Below are 20,394 nucleotides of genomic sequence, written 5' to 3'. Positions count from 1 at the left end.
CAGCGCCTTGTCTATGAACCGTACATGATGACAAACGCTAGGCATTGCAGTGCTTATCCGCATCATGGCGTACTGTAACGGAGCCCGTATATTCAATAAACAAACTTTCGTAAAAATTAAGGAGTGACTATACGACCTTCTCGCCGCTCTCCAACGCCGCTTCCTCGATCTCGGAAAGCCCGCCAACTTAACGGAGAGCCGCAAATGCGTCTACTCAACCAAAGCCAAGGGCAAGGCTGACAGGAAAGCGAAAACCGTTCGAAGAAAGTACTACTAATGAATCCGGAGAGATATGAGCGAGCCTAATTGCTCGCTCGCAGCATACAGGCGCGCCTCATCGCGAGCACGTTCGTAGCAGGTAGTAGTGCTTGCATAAACACAGGCTCACACAGTAAGAGAGCGCCCTTGCGCGTTTAGACACGCGCCGCGGGGTAGCGGCGGTTATGAATGGCGCCCGATCGAGACGCGCGATAGCAATGACGGAACCTGCCGCGGGCGAACGCGGCGGGAAGCACAAAATATGCGCCAGCTCGCTCGCTCGCCGCGAGATAAGCAAGGGCAGCTGCCGCAGAGCCGCTTTTCGATTCGGCCCGCATGCCCATGGAACGGCGGAATCTATTATGCAAAGTCCATTCATGAATTCAACGGCCAGCGGTGCTTATTAAACGTGTGCGCTGAGCACGAAACGATGCGGACAAACACGGCGTTTCACTCGAACGAGGCGCGTCTCGCGAGACGGAACAGCGCCGGTGGCGGAGCGCTCGTGGTGTCCCGTAGTGTCCACGAAGCCTCGCCTTCTGGGTGGACCCGACGGGCTACGGCGTTAATGGCGACGCTGCACTCGAGTGCTGGGTATTTTGGATAACGGTGGAAGAAGCCGGAGTCTGCGCCACCAATGCTCATGAGTGGATAGGCTCTGTATGTGCTGCAAGTCTGCTGAAAACTTCGTTGCTACTACGGTGCACCCAGCCCAAGACGTTACGTTTCTCTGAATGGAGTCCTGGGACACCAGGGAAGCCGGTGGTTCAGCGAAGCCGTGTGAGTGTGTGAGTGCGCACTTGTGATGCGGAAATTCGGATTAAGCGGGATTAGACGCTTCGACGTGTTTCTCGTGGGTGTGAAAGGCGGTAGAATCTGTGTTCGCGTGACGTATGGAATTAACGGTGCATTCCGGAACAACAAAAGGATGTGTCTAAATTCCAGTGCCAATGTGTTCTCTTTCTCGTGCTCCAATGTTTGCATTGATCTGCGTTTGGACGTTGGAAGCACCGATGTGCGGAGAAGATCGAAGACGGAGTTTCGATCGATACATGGAGCTTGCTCAGCGTTGGACTAATAGCGTTGGGGGACAAGAAAACATTCGTTAAAATGAGAACGCCGTGGTATTCTGGACGCATTGACTGCAGGGCATAATTAGAGTTGTGACAACTCTGGTCACAGTCATCGCAAGAAGATGCCGTAGGCGGAGTTTGCAGAAACAAAATAGTGGAGACACTGCTGACGAGGTTTAGGTAAGTACAGTTCTCTCTAACGGAATAATGGCGCAAATCAAGTGACAGGACAGCAGGAGAGTACAAACACACACAAGCGCCAACTTAAAACTTTATTGTTTGGCTGCCAATATGCCGAATTTATACATACTCCTCCTGCTGTCCTGTCACTTGATCTGCGCCATTATTCCGTTAAGCATGTCTGACCAACTTGCCCAATCCTTTACGCTTCTTAATCTCAGTTCTCTCTAAAATGCCCTGTGTACTACTAAACATGGACTGCATGTTAGAGTTTTGCAGGATGTTTTCTAATAAACTGTGGCTGGTTTGCGCACTTTCTGTGCCTGCTATATTTGATTATCATGACGATTACGCCGATATTACAGCGACGATTGTGTATCCGACCAATTACAGTATCATTACGGTGCTTCCCCCTAAACGACTCTTTTATTTGGTAAAATGCTAGTGTGTACATGGTCGGCATGATATCCATCCACTTCAAGCCGCCGCGGTGGCTGAGTGGTTACGGCGCTCGGCTGCCGGCCCGAAAGACGCGGGTTCGATCCCGGCCGCGGCGGTCGAATTTCGATGGAGGCGAAATTCTAGAGGCCCGTGTGCTGTGCGATGTCAGTGCACGTAAAAGAACCCCAGGTGGTCGAAATTTCCGGAGTCCTTCACTACGGCGTCCCTCATAGCCTGAGTCGCTTTGGGACGTTAAACCCCCATAAACCAAACCAAACCATCCACTTCATTTTTCCCGTTAAATGAAAACTGAACGAATGCCACGTTCGTTGCATTCTTTCTAACGAACCCAACCTCCTCAACAAAGCAGGGTGTCGCGTACATTTCTAACTATAGAGTTAAAGCTAACATTGTCTAGGGTACTTATCTCCTGCGATATTTATCACAAAATTTGTCATGCAAAACGCGAACTCTTTCTGATTCATCCTATATGCCCTACCGCATCAGTCGCGTGAGGAAGTAGCGATCAGACACTGTATGTATTAGCCTTTCTAATAATTCTTCCTTCCTGGAACAGCCAGGGAGTAGAAACGTGTAGCGAATTATGTTGTTTTGAAAGGCTACCTGGAACCTTTAAAACATTTCCGAGCGATAACTATTTCCTTTAACGCACTTACGTTATCTTTACTTCGTGTGTGAATGACCAGCGGATGTGTATATCCTTTTCCACTCGCTTTCATTACGCTCTCGGTGCCCCGAGCAGGTAAAGGAAATGAATAACAGCACAATTATTTTTAATAATTACCATTAAATAAAGCCTAAACACACCGCTCACATCCATGTGTCGTATGAAAATTTGAAGCTACTTGACTAATGGTCATCCCGTTAACCAGATTCGCATGATTATTCTCATGCAGGATTATATTCAAGGTTTAACTTGTCGAAAGAGAATTATTGGAATGTTGCATAAACATATATAGTGCTTGAATTGTGAACTTAGTGAATACTTGCACTTGCTGTACAAGCGCTTTTCGCACTCTGGAAAACGATATTTTTTGGCAAGGTTTGCACGACATTTATAATTGCTAGTTGCGGAACGCTCAATTTATTGTGCGATGTTTAGTATATGTGAACAAGTTTATTTTTCAGATTTAGGTAGAGGGTCTCCATGTAAAATGCTACCTATGCAGCTTGACTGAGTCAAGGAAACCGTTAGATGCAGTAGTTACAGGAAATATAAAACCAGTCACACATAAAATAGCCATCTTCAAATGAAAAAATAGTTTTTGCACATATGCGCATTGACAGTAATTAACAGTCTTGTTCAATCCGCAGAATAAAGAAAGAAAACATGGAAGTTGTTACGCAGGCCCTCAGCTATCTATAAGCAGACATACAACATATTCCAACAAAATATTTTCGCAGCTGTGTTTCGTATTGTCTATGGTACGTTTATGTGTGTTCAGAACAAGGAGCATTTTATAAGATAACATTTTCAGATTAAAATTATTGCAAAAACGTGGCATATCGCTTGCCTGACTACTACTTGTTTGTTAGCACTCCGCGGATATGTCAGGGGGCCGAATTACGGAATGATCAAATCGCAAATCTGTCACAGACGCAAGACGACGACGCGCGTGAGACAGATATGTAAGCGTGTGGCTTAAGCGCCAGACGACGACGCGCAAGCTAAAAATGGGCGTCTAACAGCTGCGCTCTAAATGTAGTGGGGTAGTAGCTAGCCGGAGCATTAGCGTGTTTTTCTTTATATTCAGTGAGCACACACACGCAAAACATGAAAACAGACGCGATCTGCTCCTACAAAGTTGAAAACTTAAGACTTTCATCACATTTGCCTCCCGGCCGGCCATGCGAAGTGAGTTGAGTCAAGAAGATCCCTAAGGCGTGCTGGAACACGCAATATGGGAAAAAGTTTTTGTTTTAGCCCTGGAATTAATGTTGCCTAGCTTTTCAAGATCTCAGGCAACGATTCTTTCCCTGTTTTTTCCAAAAACTCACTGATTTATTGCAATATTGCTGCGCAATTTTTTTTTTTTTCAGTATGCTGTGACGCAGTACGTGTTCGGTCAGACAAGAACAAACTCAATTTCCCTTAAAGATTTACATTACGCATCTTGTTTTGTTAGTTACTCGCATCTTCTTCAGCCTCGCATGATGCGGAAACACCACGTTATCGCGGTTATTCAGGCAGCTGTGATTAGTGCAGAGCGAAGACCGTCTGAATGAACGCAAGAAGAGGGAAGACGCAGCGTCCGGGAAAACATCAGTGACGCACTGTTGCTTGTAAGAAACGAACGCGCCTCATTACGCAGGCACTAATTGCGTAACCATAGTCCGGGACAAAACCACGTCGATTATGGCAGCGAAATTAAATAATAATTACGGTGAAAAAAGAATAATCTAACAGGCAAAACAGAGACGCCATGGAATGGTTTCCACGACCGTCGAGGCCCCAGCGGCACAACAACGTCATTTCGCAGACAGAGTCCAAATATTCTTCGCCGTCCATTCCAGCTTCCGGCCAGGGCCGGCCCTCGTGGAAAACAAACGTCCCGACGAGATTTGAGGCCGAGGCGATTGTCTGGCGCCGTCTGGCCACGACGCACAAACAACACTCGGCGCAACCGGACATTCGACGAGAACACGCAGTAGCCCCGCGGGTCACACACAGCGGGGTCGCGCAGTCGGGTACGACGAAACAAACACAAACAAGCAAACAAACAAGCGAAGTCGGCGACCGTAAGAAGAACGAAACGGCGCTCGTTTCAATGGCAGCGCACGAGAACCAACGCACACGCCACAACACTGCGACGACGTCGTTGAAACAAGCTGCGGGATCTACGAATATGAAAAGAAAGAAGAAAAAAAAAACGAATAGCCATGAAATGAGCGAAGAGTAAAGCAGGATGCGGCTGCTCTGCGAAAAAAGAAAGCGAAGTGGGAGACGGGAGTGGAAAGGTTGATGGAGAAAAGAAAAAAAGGAGAGAGTGGGCAATATCAGAGATCGGGATCAGAGAATCGCGTCAACTACCGGCGCGGAAAGGTAGCCTGGAGGGGTGCAGGAGAGATGGAGGGAGAAATGGGGGTGGGAGGGTGGAGTTGTAAGAAGGGGCCAGGGTGCCCCCCATGTCGGCGTCGCGTGTAATTAATGGACAGATGGCCGGTGCGTGCGAACGCGAACCCTTATCGGGCGTATTGTCTCCGGGGCTGCCGCAACAGCCGCGCCGCACGGCGGTGGTGGAGGCAACTAAACAGCGCGGCGTCAGCACCGCCGGAGGAAGAGCGCGAGAACATTGGCCCCGCGGGAGTTACCAATAACCTGGAAGGAGAAAGCTGCCGCTGGTTGACAGTGCAGATGCTACCGTTGCTGCTGTTGTTGCCTGAGCTGCTGATGGGCACTTGCGAGCCTGAGGCACGGGAGAAATAAGCGACTTCCGCCGCAGCGGGGATCTGTTTGGTAACACTGCACGAAACTTCGTGAAGTCTTCGGTGCGGCGTGTGTGAAACTCGCGCCACTTCCGGTGCACCGATGTTGGAAGAAAGCAAGAGAAAGAGAGAGAGAGAGAGAGGATATTATATTTGATAGGGAAAATTAAGATGTGGACTCCAGCAATGGAGCCGGCTATTAAAAAGCGTAGGAGAATTTAAAGAGCCAAGGTTTTTTATTGAGACTACTTGGTTACTGTCTTCAGAAATTTTAACTAGCGCAGAGCCAATAAAGAGTTTAAACAGTATGAGAAATGCTGACAAATTCAACACAAATTCAATAAAGCACATGTGTTCACAAATTCAACACATGTGCAGCCTAGATTTCTACATGGTGTATGTATGTCCGTTTGACACCGAAGCTTGAAAGATGTCCTTGCATATCAGTGTGGTCAAGAAATCTTGCGAGGAAGCTATGGAGTTTGACTTCTACATTATCGAACATTTTTTTTTTGCAGACTAAGTGGGTTGACATTGATATGTGCATAAAGGGCGCAGTGATCGCAGTGTGGCAAGGACGACAATTTGTAATATGGTTTTTTTTTTAATTCAAGACGATCGCTACCTCGGCTACATAGTGGCACAACAAAATAAAAATAACCGAAAGCATAGTGAGTAGCATGAACACCAATGCACAACCTTAATAAGATTTCAACGTAGCAAATCGTTTACGTTACGAAGCATTCATTACCTGCAGGGGGCCTAAAAATGTGTAAAAATGTGGTGTCTGCTCGAGTGTTATAATAAACATTTAGGTTGTCGGGAATTCCACGTAGAGACCATGCAACAATTTCTTAATGTTTCATGTTATATCTATCGCTCTTTTATTTTGTTTCCTTCTTTTTGTACTGCGTGCCTTTACTTCCAGTACCAATGAGAAGGCGACACAGAATAGGAACTCTGATGCTTCTATTCGTCAAGGCGTCAAAGGTCTACGTAGGTAGCTGATCCAAAGGTTCTAACAGGACTACACATATTAAGCGGTGGTTAGTAAGCATGACTTCATCTGAAGCACATGTTCCTGGCTTTTTTTACTGCTATTATTAATAACTACAATAAACAAGAAATATCAAATTGTAAGTCTTAACGTCCCGAAGTGATACACGGGCTATTAGGGACGCCGCAGTGAAGGACTCTGGATTAATTGAGACCGCCATGGGGTTTTTTAACTTACGCTAGCATCGCGCAGCACACGGGCGCCTATTGCGTTCCGCCTCTGTCAAAACGGAGCCGCCCCGGTCGGTTTTGAACCCTAGTCCTCCGACTCTGTAGCCGAGTGCCCTAACCACTCAGCCACCGCGGCGGGTCGATAACTACCATAACCAATAGACAAAAAGAAGGAGTGGTCAAAGTAGCGGGGACTAGCAAGAAACCCTGCCGAGTCGGATAATGCATTACCTGCGCTGTCAACTGCACAAAAGTTATCAACGTACCTTCGATATATCTGCCTCATTGGCAGCGTAGGAGGGTGGTAGGCGTAGGCCTCAATGCTCTGAAGCCCGGCTTAATGAGGCCCTGGCCCGTGTCACTGATATATCGGCCAAAAAAGCGGGCAGGAATACGCTGTGTGTCCTTGATGAGAGGTGCGTCCGGCGTTCTCAAAAACGAAGAAAATGGTTGAAGTCATGAAATATGCATAAATGGCGGGAACTCGCTTCCATTGTAGGCTACACAATTATTTCTCTTCTTTTTTCACGCGGAATGTCATCCACGGAGCCAGCTGCAACAGGTCACCGAAAGCGATACGGCTAACATTCTCCTACACCTAATAAAAAATTTTACTGCGCGGTTTTCGTCACCAGCAAACAACCTTGCAGGACCAGCAGCTTCAGAGGGACCAGCAGCTTCAGCAGCGCATTTCTTCGGATTGCTTTTAGGAACCAAAATCCCCTTTAGAAAACAGAACACTCCAAGTCAGGTAGAGAGCGAATACCATCTGTCCTGCCATCTGCTAGCCGTCCCGGTTAGCTCATTTGGTAGAGCGACTACTACGATGAAGTGGTGGTCCCGGGTTCGAACCAATTTTTCTTTAACTGCGATGTTTCTGTGGAAGCTGTATAACTTTCCTTTGTAGCCGTATGACTGCGTTTGGGTGCAGCCCCCCCCCCCCCCACCCCACTGAGTAATTCCTCTCTCATAGCAAAAGATTATCCGCCACCATCTTTATCGCATCCACGTATACTCTTTATTACCGCGTATACCGCCAGTGATCAACATCTCCCGTAGTAACCACGCTGTGAATGAACCCACGACGTACGGCGAAAGAAACCGAGCAATGGACACACGGAGCAGAATTCCCGGCGCTTGTTTTCGAGGCGCGCGCGGCAAAAAGCAAGCGGCCGAGGCGTATACCCCCTGGGAAGAAAGCATTGGTATGCGGCCAGCGCTCTCTTCCCACGCAGGCGGGCGTCGTCGACTCTTCTTCGATTGCGCCCGGGCCTTGCGCCGTCGGCGGTAGCAGAAGATGCTCGGTCGGAGACGTCGCAGCCTCCTGCACACCGGCCAGTGGCCGCACATGCGGTGACCACGGCGGAGGCCTCGCCGGTCACCGACCACACCGAGTTCCTCCGGAGCGCGCGCGCGACTCGACATCGACGCTGCAGGCATCCGGGATCGAGCAGTCGTTTTGCTACGTGAGGAGACAACGCGGTGCGGAATCGGAAGAGGTGAGATATGTTTTGTCGCCGATGCGGAGTGCCTTGCAGACAGCCGGCGAGTGTGGAGGGGGTACACGCTGAGGTCAAGGAAGGGTGAAGAATTTCAGTTCCCTCTCGTTCTTGCTATTCGGTTCGTTTTCCCGAGCGACTTATTGAGCTGTCAAGCGCAGTGCGCATAGAGGAATGCGCGGGAACGTTGTAGTCGCGCCTCTGGTTTCTCCAGGTATTTTCCGGAAAAAGTTTGAGCAAGCGTACGATGGCAGCCCCTGAAGTGATTGACGCGTCCAGTTGTGCGGTTTGAGGAGAGAAAAAAAGACACTTTTTGAAATGGCCTGTCGGAAATTAGGGGCTTTAGTCGGAAAGGCTAGTGCCCCATGCACTAGCAGAACTGGCAGAACCGCGCAATAGGCTTTATCAGGTCCGGTGGGAAAATATTTTGGACTGGACAACCGGCATCAGCCATGTAATGATAAACAGTTGTTCCGCTTCTCAACGTGCGGACTAAACATCAGCGTGCGTATACTTGCGCGCGTATTCACAGCCTCTCCCTACTGTTCAGAGCAGCTCCAGCTCACTTTTTCGATCCAGCAGTCCAGCTGCTTTCTGAATTTTCTTACTTCGTTTTTCGTATTGCGTAAGTGTATTACTTCTTGGGCAGAGTGTGGGAAACCATAATGAAAACCGAATAGCATACGTGCTTCTAAGGATTGCCATTTTCGACAAAGATTAATGCGGCACCATGGAAAAAAATTTAACAATTAGGGATTGTCTTGAATTCCGCATATGTCTTTTTAAGCTAAAGAACAAACCTTCGTCGATTACCATATCGTGCCCGAGTATTTCGCACCGTTTGAGATGGGTCACACTAAAAGATTTACTTTAGACTTACAAAGAGCTGACGCACACCAGGCTTTGGACACAAGTGCGAAACACGTCCACCGTCAGCTATTATTTTGTTGCACGTGAACGGTACCAAAGTACCGCACCTGTTTACATGCATGAGGCGTGTCGTGACAACTGTTTCAGAAAGGAGAAATTGAATAGCGATAATAAGTTCACTATAGTCGCTATTTATCTTCTCTTGTTTCCATAGACAGCATGCTACGAAACAACTCAGGCTTGAGAATAAGTTTTGAGAATAAGTTGAAATGAGCCTTCAACATTTAATTAATAATTAGTGCTTTTTCTCCGTGTAGAAGTACAAGTCGTATGAAAGGGAACACTTTGTTACAATGCAGCAGTCGATGATTGAGAAGTATACTTTTCTCTTCATTCACAATTCGTCTAACGACTTTTTTTAACAAACTCTTCAAAGAGTGGTTGAAGAATGTCTCCCCATCATGCAGATTGAAAGAAAATTTGTTTCTTATGTTCTAAACACATGATTTCTTTCCTATCTTTCATATCTGCACTAATGTAATCATAATAGTTTCGCTGGAGATTTGTATGTGCTGCTTATTCAAAAAGAATGCGTTGTGTGATCATTTTTATATGTTAGACACCGTGGTGCTTTCATCCCAGCCAAATATTTAAAAAAGTGAGAAGGGAGTAAAGAAACGAATGAAATAGAGAAAGAAGAAATAAAGGAAGTAAATTAAAAACTGGACGTAACGAAATAAGAACACAGCTAATTTGGAGCTCTAGTGCTATACTTGTTAGGATCGGTGCCAATGGTTCCCAATCTCACTTTCATTAGCCAACATTATTCACCTGTCAGTATTACCACTCAGCGAATAGAGAAAACAAGATATATTATTGATCAGCGTCGTATGAGACTTTAATGATTGTGACTCGTCATCAACCTGCAACACATTAAGATAAAATGTGGACACTGTAGCTTTGAGGAGATGCCGAAACTTTGGCGCAAACAAATTTCCCTGTCATCAGTAAGTCCTCATATGTTGCCCTTCAGGCGGAAAGCAGCTTCGTATCAAAACTTCGGGGCACTATTTTGCCAGACGTCTGACACCTACACCAAGCAAATTATTAATTTTTAATTTATTCAAGAATCAGGAATGCCTTTAGCATTTAGCTGTCAGGGCACAGATCATGGCATAAGCACGGCAGAGCTCCCTGAGAAAGCCGTCGTAACGTTACGCGTGCCTGGGAGGACTGCGCAGCGTTTCAGCCACCCTTGCATGCCCTACCGGCGAGGAGCCCCTTCACCTTGGCGTGCCTGCTCGTTTGGCCGCGAAGGAGAGGAAATCAAGTGCGGACCGTAATGAGGAACTCGTGGCAAGGACAATGGCGAGAGAGGAGACGAGGAGGCCAAATGAAGGAAAAAGCCTCGGGGCGTGGCGGAGGCGTAGCAGGAACAACCGGCGCACAGGAAACAAACACCGCGCCAGACCTGAGCGCCGGGAACGCCGCGCGCGCGCACGCACAAAGACATCTGCCGCTCAGGCGCGTCGGCGGCGGCGGATGCGACCGAGCCGCTGCTGCGATGCGGCTGTCCGATAAGGCGCAGGGACTCGCGAATCCCTCGACGACATGCGAAGGAGAGAGGAGACGAGAAGAAAGCTGGCCGCAAGATTGGCCTGAGACAAAGAAAGAAGAAGTGGAAGAAAGAAATACTTGAGGAGAAGAAGAAGAAGAAGAAAAGAACACACGGCGACCCGTGCTTGGAGGCCGGCTGCGTGCGTGGATGCGACAGCAACGATGGCCGAGGCCGAAACGACCAGTGCTGCTTGGGGGCTCCTCGCATGCAAGCCGCTGCCATATTGCCGACGCGGGACGATCCCTTCCTTCGCCGTACTGAAAGCTACCGGTTCCCCGACTCGGACGATATCTGTGTGAAGGAGAGGAGCTTGTTTCTTCCACGAGACGGAATGACAAGTAAAACAGAAGAAAGGAATCGGAGAAAGAAATGACAAACGAGGCCGACCCCTTTTACCATATATTTTTTTTTTTACGACGATTTCGCGAAGTCGCGGTGCATTAATGGGTGCTACGGCGGAGCACAAGGCTCGCAGCTTCAGAAGCCACCATTACAGCCGCCCGGCTTTCTCGAGTGCGTGTTGTACACCCAACGAAAACGAAGCGGCCGGGAAAGGAGGAGTGGCAGGCTGCTTCGTGCGGGCATCAAGGAACACCGCCGGGACTGATCCGATAAGGAAACCCGGCCTTCGGAATCCATCTGGCCGCCGAGCACGCATCGCATCGCATGAGACGGCCACGCGAGGACCGCCTGTAGGACGGAGAAACACTCCCAGCCCTCGCGTGCCTGGATCTCCTGGCGGAGTAGTCCTGCGGTTCACGCATGCACGGCCGTGTATTGACGCAACACCTGGCATGACCAGAGAGAACACACTGGCCGGCTATGTGATGCAAGTACTGGCACAGCGTAGCTGGCCGGGAAGCGTTGACCGCTAAGCTAAGTCTCTAGAAAAGCGAATGAAAGAGAAATCAATAAAGTTAGGTATAAGGGATAAGGCCAAGCGAGTTCGATTCCATGGGCGTTGCGTTGCATGTCTGTGCGCCGCGAGAAGGGACGGTCAAGCGAGCGAGAGGGGACTGCTGCTCAGAGAAAAAGGGCAGGTGCGGATCGCAAGCGGTGTAGGGAAGGGAAGCGGGAGAGGAGCGTCCAGAATACGCTTTTCGGAGAACGGACTGCCGCAGTCCAATTAGACGCCGGAAGAGAGTCGAAGCACAAAATCGTCTAATTGTTGTCGCCTTGGCCAGTCAAAACTTCCGACTATAGATAATTCATGACGAGCTCCCGCTCAGTCTAAGTGGAACCGAGATTATCGTCTGTCATTCGCTGAACAAATTTCGAGCGTTTAGACATCTTTTCGTGGAAAGAAAATTTAACTATTGTTAAATTTGTAGTGCTGGCACAAAGGAACGTAAGTGATAGGGTTCGAACTTCTGTTCAATATTCTTAGCTGCAGTTCTGCCTAATGAAACGCCGATAAGTGCTGGAGGACCATACGAACGAAGCGGATTTCACTACCATTAATCAAAGGAAGGGAATTTTTCTTTTTTCTCTTCGATAATATTACGACAAAATCGTTGCGTGTGTCCCAAATGATTCTATAACATGTCTGGACGTCCTCACAACAGCAGCCTCCATTTGTGCCTTTGAGTAAGCAGCAACCCGACTCCTTGCTCCACGTTTACAACCTCAAATTTGAACGAACTCTAGGGATATCCAAACTGCCCCTCCCCAGGCACGCCAGCAAAAATTATCAGCTTAAAACATGAAGGCAGCCAAAATTAAACAAAACAAAGATATTCCCCGCATTCGTCAGGAGTAGGAAACAATTACAGTACTTGCAAGGCCTGCTTTTATTCGGCGCCCAAACAGCGTTGAAGCCTACTGTGCATATTCCTGAGGTCGGCAGACAGGACACAAGGAGACGACGCATGGATCTCCGGCTGGATGTTCTCTCGCAAATTTTCCGCTGGCAGTGCTTACTCATGTACTACAAGCATCCGCAGTTGCATTTTCCCACAAAAGACAGCCTCCTACATCGAATATCGATGCCTGTTGAAAGCTTGCCCAGGCTTGCACCAGTGCTGGCCTCTGGTATGCGTTTAAGTAGACGGTTAATAATGAAGCGTGTATTTTTTTTTAATTTAATCATTCATTATTTAATTTGCACGCACATTAAAGGCACATAGGATTCACACAAAGGGGATGTGGGTGGGGAACTGTAGAAGGCTAATGTTATGGCACTACAGCCACGAAAAGTAGCTGCAGCAATAAGAAGAAAAACGAATAAATGGCACGTGCCACCCACTGTAGTCACATAAGATGACACAGAAAAGTGTAATACTTTACCATGGTGCAGAGCTAACAAGAATAAAAGATGTGATACTGTTTTAGGTTTATGGGGGCTTAACGTCCCAAAGTACTTAGACTATGAAGGCTATGAGGGACACCGTTGTGGAGGGCCCCGGAAATTTCGACCACCTGGGGTTCTTTAACGTGCACTGACATCACACAGTACGCGGGCCTCCGGAATTTTGCCTCCGTGGAAATTCGACCGCCGCTGCCGGAATCGAACCCGCGTCTTTCGGGTCAGCAGCCAAGCGCCATAACCACTCAGCCATCGCGGCGGTATATACTGCAAAGGACTGGGTGAGAACAAACCAAAAGTGATAAGTCTGGTTATGTTTGTCTTTTCCGTGGTTATAAAACTTGTTTTCGAATACCAGATCGCTAAGACCTTTGAGAGGAGATGATGTTAAGCATCGACAAACGTGGTCATGTCAGCCTATGTGTGGTACGAAGCAATGCATAAAATCTTTGGATGCTCGTTCAGCGTTGTTGGGGAGGTTTGCGAGCACTGTCAGAAATAAAACTAGACTTTTTAGGAGCATTTTTAAAAAAATAAATCTAAAAGCACGAGCGGAATTAAGATGGCGGTGCTTGCTATGGGCAGCTTTGGGTTCGTTCCGTCAACAGGGAAGCGAAGGAGCGTATTTAGCCACTGGCGTATCCGACAGCTTGCTAGCGACACTTGGGAAAGTCTATTTCATGACTAGAAGACGGCAGCGGCTGCAGCAAGGCAGCGGCGCAAAATAATTTTACACGCGCATAGTGCAGACTTTACACGGCATATACTGAAATGTGACTCGAGACCTCCATTGTCCCTGCATGCATAACTGTCGCAAAACCTTCAACACTTCGAGGCGTTCGAAGCGCCCGTAATCACCACAAGTACAAGTAATAGACGAGATCGGAGTTAAGCTTCAAACTGGGACCCGCCGCAGTGGCTTAGTGGTTAGGGCCGTCGGCTACTGATCCAGAGTTCCCGGGTTCGAACACGACCGCGGCGGCTGCGTTTTGATGGAGGCAAAGCGCTAAGGCGCCCGTGTGCTCTGTGATGTCAGTGCACGTTAAAGATCCCCAGGTGGCCCAAATTATGTCGGAACCCTCCACTACGGCACCTTTTTCTTCCTTTCTTCTTTCACTCCCTCCTTTATCCCTTCCCTTACGGCGCGGTTCAGGTATCGAACGATATATGAGACAGATACTGCGCCATTTCCTTTCCCCAAAAACCAATTATTATTATTATTATTATTATTATTATTATTATTATTATTATTATTATTATTATTATTATTATTATTATTATTATTATTCAAACTGGGCTGTTTGAAAGCACATGAAGGATTAAAATGCATAAGCATGGCCTATATGCTATCTAGTCGGAAGGGCTGTTTTTGACTTAATTTCTGGTGTTTAAGATTCAGTTTTTTCTTTGCTTTCTTCCGGGTTATTTTTGTTGTTGCCAGACACGTGTAAGTACTTGGTACGGTGACCACGCCCCCGTGAACGCTCTATGAATTTGTTCGTTTTCCAGCACGACTACTTTCAAGGATTCAAATAGACGAACTAAACTGGCAGCGCGCACTCCTAAGCTAAACTGAGCTCGCACTGGAATCCACTGACACTCCCGCATTACAGAACAAGGCTCCGCTTCTTCGACCGCAGCAATGAATTAGCGCAATTATTTGTACAGCGTCCAGCTAAACGTCTCTTTACTGCCTCGTGGAGCTTCCGGTGGAGTAAGAACGACATTGCGCTTGGCTTCTTCCGTACCGAGTGGCCCACGGCGGCGGCGGCAGCAAGGGAAAGCGCTGAAAGCGCGCTGTATAGCGCCGAGTAGCAGCGGAGGCGGCGGCGGCTGGCGCGCCAGTCGATAGCTGCTGCTGCTGCTGCTGCTGCGGCAGCGAGGCATGCCGAGCAACGGGCGCGGTGTCATTCCGGTCACGTATCTCGAGCCGCCGAGCGACCGCTCGGCAAGAAAAGGAAGCCGTCGCCCTAGGGAGGAGCAAAGATGGCCGCCGCCGCCGCCGCGTTGCCGCGCTCGTTCCCCCCCCCCCCCCCCCCTCCCTTTCCTGAACTCCACCGAACGCGTACTCGCGGCTCGCGAGTGAAAGAGGTGTTGCTGCCTGTGTCGTACGGGTGCGGCAGCAGACTCTCCAACGCGGTTCAGCGCAGTACTACAACCAACAGAGCTAGTTTTGTCTTCGTACCAGTTCTGATATTTCGGTAATCTTACGGCGCCCGCACGTGATAGCAAACGAACACCCTCATTTAAACGCGTCATTTTAATTCCGGCAATGAAAAAGGTAAGTGACCGAGGAGCTGTTCATTTAGAGTTGTTGGGTGGTTGTTTCAAACGTCCTCTAGTTGAGCGAATGCAAGCCGGGCTCTGCAGTAAGGGGAACGGGGATTAGGAAAGAATGAGGTGTATATGGCCACCCGGCATTGATTTCATCGGTGTTATGAGCACTTAATCTGTTCACCTGATAGCGTGTTCACCTGTGTTCACCAGATGTTCACCTGATAACGTTGCACTTCCGCGAATGCGGAGTCGACGTAGGAGTGACAATTATGGCATGGGATATGGCTTTCATAATAGCTACTTCGCGCGCGCGCGCAAACACACACACACACACACACACACGCACGCACGCACACACACACACACACACACACACACACACACACACACACACACACACACACACACACACACACACACACACACACACACACACACACACACACACACACACACACACACACACACACACACACTCACGCACACATCAAGCAAATTTAAAAGGCGAAACCCGCCAAGAATAGAGTCATTCGCCCCCTGACTCACGAAGGGATTGTCACACGGACGGAATCAGTACAAGGCATGTCGGTCTGACGCCGACATGTGTGCACTAATTAGGTTTCACGAGCAAGTAATCAAGTAGTCCGTTCTTCAAAGCGCTGTGACCGGCTCCCTCCTGCCTACCCTGCTTCTTTCGATAAGCTAACAAAAAAAAAAGAATATTTTCTTACGAATGCCGAAAGCTGCTCTGTACACTGCGAGCGATGGTATAGAGGGTTTTTGGATTGAACAACCTCTCGAGGTTGCTTGCTATGCAACGGAACTTCATCTAGGAGAAGCTTCAGCACGTTTACCTCCAGAGCCGAGTATTGAACGCTTAACTCGTTCTCAGCAACAAAACAACGCGACCGTGAAAACCTCCGCGTTGCTCTCCCAGTGTCGGTCCTTAACTTCTCCTTCTCCTTCAAGAAGTTGCAGGAAAAAAAAAAAACAAATGCTGCCGCAACTGCCTTTCTTTCTATTGTTTCTTGTACCCGAGTGCATAGACGTCAAGAAGGCGTGACTCATTCGTCAGCGCCGTACAGAGGCTATCACTTAATGGCCACGGGCAGAAGACTTCGGGAGCAACAGCAGCACTACTGTGTGCAGCCCACACGCACTAACAGCCAGGTCCTCCTTCGCGGATAGCCGTATAAATCCACGCATCATCGGAGCCAGCCGAAGGCATACAGGAAGCGTGAGAACACGTCCAGGAACACTTTCTCGGAAGGCCCATAGCGCACACGCCTTCCTTGCAGCATCGATCTCACTATTCCTGCAGGTATGGCCACGCTCGCACATAGCGCATTGCGCGCACAAGAGAGCTTGACCGGGGGGGGGGGGGGGGAGGGGGGGGGGAGGGGGGGGGGGGGGGGGGAGGGGGGGGGGGGGAGGGGGGGGGGGTCTTCCTTTGCTCGTGTCGGTATATACCTCAGGCCGTCTATTGGAAGGCGTGGACGCCGATCAGGTTCGACGTCGGCTGGCCTCAAGCGCTCACGCTTTACAACAACGTACGCGAAGCTGCGTTACACAAACGAAAATAATAAATAAAAACGGATATTCCGGCTAAAGAACGAGCCATGTAGCGATGGGAAAAGGCCACTAGTCTTCTCGGAGCACCACTACAGCGTCGTTCGGAAGGAGGCGGGGTCACGGGGCAATAAAAAGGCGCCGTATAACCTGCTTCTCCGCGCACCCTCTTCTGCTATTGCATCCGATCCTGTGCTGTGGTATGCGATGGGTCCTCTTTCTTTCTTTCTTTCTTTCTTTCTTTCTTTCTTTCTTTCTTTATCGCTCCTTCTGCATATCCATTTAGCTCAGCCAGGTCATGTCTGCCTATCTTCTAGTTACGTTTTTTTTTTTTTCAGCCATTGTTTTCTCGATCCCCCACCTCAGACTCGGCCTGTGTATGTATGTGTGGTGAGGCGCAGAAGGGTTTATGGCGGCTTTGTTTTTGGGTGTTTATAAAGGTACCCCTCCGAGGAAGGAGAACGAACGTTTGTGCTCTAAGACGGCTGTCGTGTGACCCAGGCTAAAACATTCGGGTTTGGCTTTGTTTAAAAAATCGTACATATACACTATACGACGCTGTACGGCCGTTCGCAGAGGCCGTTTCTCGGACCGGATCGTTTGAAAGATGCCTCAGCACCGGACCGCGGCCCGCGATGCCTCGAAGCGCCATATTTTGCCATTCTTCGTGTTTATCGCATTTCGGTTTATCTATCGTTTGTTTGTATTTCTATTGCTTATCTTGTTCACTGCCGCTATGCGAGTATATCGCGAGGCGACGAATATACACAGCGCTATGGCTGAGGCAATAAATCGTCGCCCCCTTTTTTTCTTTCCCCCCGTGTCTTGCATCCCTGCATATCTCGTCGCCGTCCCTGGAGCTTGCATGGCTCTCCAATGGCTCGCTTCCTGAATGTCATCTTTTTCTCTCCGGCCGCTTCTATCTGCCCTCATATTTTCAGACTCCTCTGCGGCTCGTTTCGTTTAAAGCGAGGCTCGCTTGTACCGGGTCCAAACTGGGGGAATCGGTTTCGATATACGAGCAAGAGCACAATAAATGACGCCTGGACCGGTATAGAGACAACGAGTCCTCCAGTGCGTATATATAGCGGAGAAAACGCACGCGTGCGGTTGATATGAAAGCTGTTCTGTTGCTACCCGAGCCGCCCTAAACACGAAAGAGAGAAACAAATAAATGATGAGAATCGAGCTCGGGAAACCCGTTCGTTTCTACTTTTTTGTTTTTTTTCCCTGTTTCTGGGGCTTCTCGCAATGGGTTCAGATTTGTTGGTGCGAACGGTCAACAGCAACGGGAAATTTGGTGGGATAGAAGGCAGAGCAGCCTAATGAAAGTTCGGCTGAAGTTCATGCCAAGCTAATGAGTTGGTGCATTGGGAATGAATGCTGAGAATAAACATTGATTTAATTGATAGCCGGGCTTGTGCACTGCCTGCGCCAAGACTCCAATACTTATTGTCTTCTGGCCGGGTGAGAAAAGGGTTGACGTCCGTTGTCGCCCGACTGTGAATACAGAGCTCGGCCGGTCAGGTTCAAAAAGAAAGTACCGACTACACTGTGGTACGCACAATCCGCGTCAACTATTATGTTGTGTCCACATCGAAAAACTTTGCCATCCTAGATAGAAGCAACCACAAAATATTACCCTGAAAATAAAAGCAAGAGTTTGAGATGCACTGGAAAATTGTCCTCCTCTCCTTGTTGTTCCCTGTCAGATTTGGCTTTGAATCCGCATCTTCACATGGATCTCCGAATGCAAAAAAAAAGGACTTCGATTTTAACTTCGGCTTCGGTTTCGCTGCGAGCCTCGGTTTTTCAAGGTTCTCTACTTTACTTTCATAGATCGCTGGTAGTTCTCGTACCATTACTGGCGCAGTGGTGCAGCGGTTAAGCGATGCGCCACTGCCCTGCGATGGCAAGTGCTGCCACCTGTGGGGGCTTGTGAGACCCAGGTTGCTTTTCCCGAACAACCTCTCACGACCAGTGACTAATTGAACTATCAACAGCTACGGTGGGCAGTTGGATGACATTGCACTTATAATGCTTATAGTCTGTTTTAGCGGTTTTTGAATTTTACGTTGTTACAATTTATGGTATCTTTGTATTGTTATTGCATTATTGTATTGTAGTGCCTGTTCTCGTTTTTCTATTACTGAGCATTGATATATATGTTATCGATCGATCTCCCCTCCCCCCCCCCTTATGTAATACACCACTTAGGGGCCTTTAAGGAATAATAATTGATGATGATGATGATCCGGAGGGCAGGTTGTAATGACGTGACAAGGTCACGTGACCTAGGAGGCCCAGCTGCCATCTAGGGCGGCCACCTAGATGGCCCACTTGGGTAACAGATGCGTAAACGGTGGCGCAAGACAGACAGGGGCGAAATCGGTGAGTGGTGGTCTTAGAGCTAGAGCACTAATATGTTGCCGTGCGTAGCTGAGAGACTAACCACCACTCGGAAGGAAACACTACACGGGCCACTCAAGAGCGCGGGAGATGGCGATGTCACGGGGGCCATAACGTTAAACTATGAATGCGCACCTTTGTGTCTGAGAGAGAGAGAGATGATGTATTTACGAAATCCTCTATCAATTCGGAATGTATTAGGCACATCAAACGGTAGATAGAGGGTGGGCAGATGCTTCTTGTTAATCACAAAGCGAACAAGAGATGTATATCATACGTATCGCGTACTGCAAGGGTCGATATCAAAGATTCTACTTTTGAAATGATTTCCGGTTATGTGCGACAGTTCAAAACCAAACCCGACGGTTTTGTGTAAAGCATTTTCTGCTTCTCATTTCCAGTTCTACTATGAATAATCAAGCCGTGTAGTTATAGTTGACATTTAGAGCACGAGATCGTAGGTGTTAACCAAACAGAGCCTGTGCCAAACATAGTTGTCCATATCGCAACATGAAACTCTAGCACGCCGAGTTCCAGTGCTGAAAAAGTGTTAGAGTTTATTAGGAGAAAGAAAGTTTTCACAGGGCGTGAAATATAGAGGAATGTTTATTGTGTTGCGCGTTTTATTATGGCAAAATCACTTACATATACAAAAAAAAAACCTTTTTGGAGACGCAGCAAATATAACATTTTTCATCCTCTTTATGTATCCATGAATGTCCCCTAACAGTACTTTTCTTTCAATCCATATGTTCCTCTCGAATGAACAGCATTTTTTTTTCTTCTTCACTGAAAACACTTTCAACTCCCCCGTACATGCACCTAGATTGCTTTAATTCGCCGCTAGGCTAACCAAACTAGCCTTCATACTTGTTTTCATGTGCGTTAAGTAAATCCGCATACTTAAGTACAGCCTTTGTCAAAAGTAACCAGGCTGCATGGTTTGCTTCTCATTCGGATAGTAGAGCCCTTACGGCTTCCCTAAAGATCAAAAAGTTCTTGGAAGGTGAGGACAAGAGTTCTCCTTATCAATACAAAGATTTAGAACTTGAGGGCTGGCATAATAACTTCAATATACGACTGAGGAGCAAACCGTCTAGCGTGGTTACTTTTGGCAAACACTGTACATCCTGTTAGCCTGTGCAACGTTCACGAAGGCTGCAAGAATAAAGTTTCCTACTGGGACTCTTAGAAGTGATATCGGCCACGTCTAGATCAACA

At 48.2% G+C, this 20,394-nt stretch overlaps 1 long non-coding RNA gene across 2 annotated transcripts in view; it reads left to right on the top strand.

Moving 5' to 3' along the window:
- The first annotated feature begins 707 nt into the window (after nt 1-707).
- The window catches only part of LOC144098717 (uncharacterized), a 158,952-nt gene continuing 139,265 nt past the window's right edge, over nt 708-20,394 (top strand). The window contains exons 1-2 of one of the 2 annotated variants that reach the window (XR_013307226.1): nt 708-1,511; nt 7,862-8,125. This is a non-coding gene — a long non-coding RNA (uncharacterized LOC144098717). The remainder of the gene's footprint in view (nt 1,512-7,861; nt 8,126-20,394) is intronic. The other variant, XR_013307227.1, reaches the window with a different exon arrangement.

Source organism: Amblyomma americanum, chromosome 7, assembly GCF_052857255.1.
Source record: "Amblyomma americanum isolate KBUSLIRL-KWMA chromosome 7, ASM5285725v1, whole genome shotgun sequence".
Taxonomy (NCBI): domain Eukaryota; kingdom Metazoa; phylum Arthropoda; class Arachnida; order Ixodida; family Ixodidae; genus Amblyomma; species Amblyomma americanum.
The sequence above is the reverse complement of the archived record's forward strand: the minus strand, read 5'-3'. Positions and strand labels throughout refer to the sequence as shown.